Source organism: Agrilus planipennis, unplaced genomic scaffold (assembly GCF_000699045.2).
Source record: "Agrilus planipennis isolate EAB-ADULT unplaced genomic scaffold, Apla_2.0 scaffold344, whole genome shotgun sequence".
NCBI lineage: Eukaryota > Metazoa > Arthropoda > Insecta > Coleoptera > Buprestidae > Agrilus > Agrilus planipennis.
In genome coordinates, this window is record NW_020439077.1 from 54615 (window position 1) to 58074 (window position 3460).

The 3460-nt window shown below is 32.7% G+C and overlaps 1 protein-coding gene across 1 annotated transcript in view; it reads left to right on the forward strand.

Moving 5' to 3' along the window:
* Window positions 1-3460, forward strand: part of LOC108742530 (tyrosine-protein kinase transmembrane receptor Ror-like) — a 48618-nt gene that overhangs the window by 21702 nt on the left and 23456 nt on the right. The window lies entirely within an intron of this gene.

Genomic DNA, 3460 nt, shown 5'->3' on the forward strand with positions numbered 1-3460 from the left:
CCATGTTTCGCACCCGTACAACGCCGTGCTCCAAACATACACCTTTAACAACCTTTTTCGAATTTCTAAATTAACCGTTCGCGAGCATAGAAGTGACTTCTTTTTATTAAAGGCGACGCGACCCTGCGCTATCCTCTGCTTTATATCTCTACTACTCCTTCCATCTAAAAAATTCTAAAATGTTATTATGACTTTGATTATTTCTGTTTCATCTTGATAATTCTCAACGTGTAACAGGCCACCAAACTCCAATTTCTTTTATCATTAAAGTTGATATTCGAGAACATTACTTCGCAATTATGTAATACGTGTACGCAAGGCTTTTCTTGTATTAACAACCACGTTAATACGTTCTCAGTATATGGTATTTTAACCGCAAAACCGCACTAATAAACCATAATAAGCAAAAAACGAGCCATTAAAATTGCAATGTAAATAAAACAAAAACGATTAGAAAGTTCCAATGACCTTGCGTCTTTCTATTTGCCAAGAGATTGAGATACCGTAAGTCATAACTCCATTAAAGGAAGTAAATGTTCATTTTCAGAGTAACTTTGCCAGATTAATATTGGCACAAAGTCATTACGCTAAATGCAACGTTATTTTCCTGTATATAAAATATGATTTATCTAATAAATTTATTCAACAATCAGGCACAAATGTTTTAGAGACAATGGGTCGCCCAAATTCTTCATTACGCTAAGTCACACTTTCAGCAACCCCCTAAAAGATACTACGTTACAAGGCTAGTCCAACCCCTCCCTCTATAAACGATTACTTGTGATTGAAACTAACATTGACAATGACTCATAATGAAAATTTTTAAGAACTGTCAAGTTAAGAAAAACATTAAAATAAAATTGATGAATTGCGAACGTCATACTTCTTTAGACTCCTTTCCTCCTTATTTACGAACGTATTTTAATAACAACCCCCAATTCAAAATTATAAAAAATCTGGCAGGCGCGACCTCACTCATAAAAATTAAGTAATCAATGCGATTACTGTTTCATTCTTTAGACAAGATCTAAATTTCATGTTTTTCAAATTTTCAGAAATCATAGGGGCGAATTATTATCCTTTTTCTGTATCATAGAAGTTCCAGCACATATCTTACTCACAACTACATTTAGAATGCCCAAAAGCAAAATTTTCTTTAACTTCTCTTCATGTTTCTGGTATAGAAATTAATTCATTATTACACGGTCATGGTTGTCGTATTACCAAGAGGCATCCTTTTTGCGATGTTGCAAGTCAAGCAGCACCTTTTAGAATTACATATTGGATACCTAATTTCTAAATATCTAACCGAATAGTTTGTAAATCATTTAAAGGAATACACATTTTGTTTGAAGGTTTTAAAAGGTGGAAATAGATACACCATTTCAACCCTTTAACAGTGATTACTCCATATCGGACCAAAGACTAAATGATGGAGATTCATGTTAGGGTCAGGTGGATGTTCCACAACTATATACCGATGTAAATCTACAAGTGGCATCAATCATGTCATGAGGATATTAGTTTTGAAATTCTTGGAAAATCTGATACATTTGGCAACTCCGAGTACGGTGCAATTTATTGTAATGATCCGATATTTTTCCTTTTTTGTTCGGGTTCGTGACAATTACAGAGCCGTATCTTCTCGATTGTTTTTTAATGTGCCATAGCAGATTGCGTTCCATTCATGGTCGGGTATGCCAGACCATGCCCAAAGAAAATCATTTCTTAATGGCAAAAACGAAAATTACCCGATCAGTGACGTCAACTACGTTACACATAATTAATCCTATAAAAATGCAACAAAGTGACTTGTACAGGGTGATTATTCTTTTCGAAATAATAAGGGGGCCACTGTTTTAAAACTCAAATCAAAAATGTTTTAAATTCTGTACACCAGTTTGTTAGACTACTCGATTTCGATAAGACTTGAAGACGTGGGGGTTCACAGTGTTTGCAGAGGGGGTTCGCGAAAATAATATTGTAATGGTGGATTTTTTAAAACGTCAATAAAATGCCTGTTTCTTAAGAAATCTATGATAAATTTCAATATTTTCATTTCTTTTTTACTTATTTATTTTTTAAAATTACTTCATCAATATCAAAATATATCAACAATTTTATACATTAAAATTTATTACTTTTTGTTCAAGTAATCAAATACTATTCTCTTTCTATTACAAAGATTTATTTATTTTTAAAACATTTTATCAATGTGAATAGTATGATGTTCTGCTTTATATTTAAAATCATTGCAGCAGTTTTCCCTTCTATGTAATATTTTTTTTTACAATACAATTGGAAATAAATATCAAATTAAGGTAGTTTACTACATTTACATCATTTTAGTCTTATTAATGTTTTACTGAAATGTTTCACGATTAATATAATCAATTATTCTGCAATATGAAAAATATATATTCTATCAAATTTTATTGCTTTTTTTTACCTGTCTTAACGACTACATAAGGGGTTCGTCAAATTTTTTCGGACCTTTCTTTTGGTTCGCGAGGAAAAAAAGGTTGGGAAACACTGATCCAGACTACTTGTTTTAATTGTTTATTGGCTGTAAGAATCAAGTAACCGTTAGTTCTATAGCAAAAACCTTCAAATATTTTTCCAAAGATAAAGAAGAGAACGTGGTAGCAACCATATCTAAAAAGAGAGGCGCGGATAGGTGCGAGTCATTTAGAGCAATTAGCTTAACATTCCATGCATCAAAAATCTTAACTAGAATTGTACAGATGAGGATAGAAAAAAGGGTGGAAGTACTATTACGGGAAGATCAATTTGGGTTTAGAAGAAATAGAGGAATGCGGGAGGCCATTCTAGTTTTACGGGTAACAATAGAGAAAACGATAGAAAAAAGAAAGAGCGTTTACAAAGGATTTGTAGATTTAGAAAAGGCTTTTGATAGTGTTAAATAGGACAAGATCTCAAATATACTTAAAAATGTAGGTATGAGTTACAAAAATAGAAGATAAAGAGCAACAGGCAGCTATAGAGCTAGGGCTGCAACGTAGAGAAGTAAATATTAGGAAGGGAGACAGACAGGGATGCATACTACTAGCGCTACTTTTTAATCTGTACCTACATCAAAGACGCGATCAACATCATTAAAAACAATAGAACTGTAGATATACAGGGGCAAAAGATTAGTATGCTTAAATGTCCAGATGATATAGCAGTATTAGCATCTAGCAAGGAGAAGATACCTTTAAATAAAATGGAAACGGTATTGACAAAACAGCATTGTATGAAAATAAATAAAAGTAAAACAAAAATACTGGTATGCAAGGGAAGAAAGAGTAGGGAAAGAGCGAATATAAAGACAGGAGACGAAAAATTAGAAGAAGTTACCGAAACGGGGGTTAGAAGGGGTAGAGGTAGACTTAGATTAAAATATTGTTCACAAATGGTTAAGGATGTGAGTTGTTCTAGTTTTAGGGAAGTACGAAGA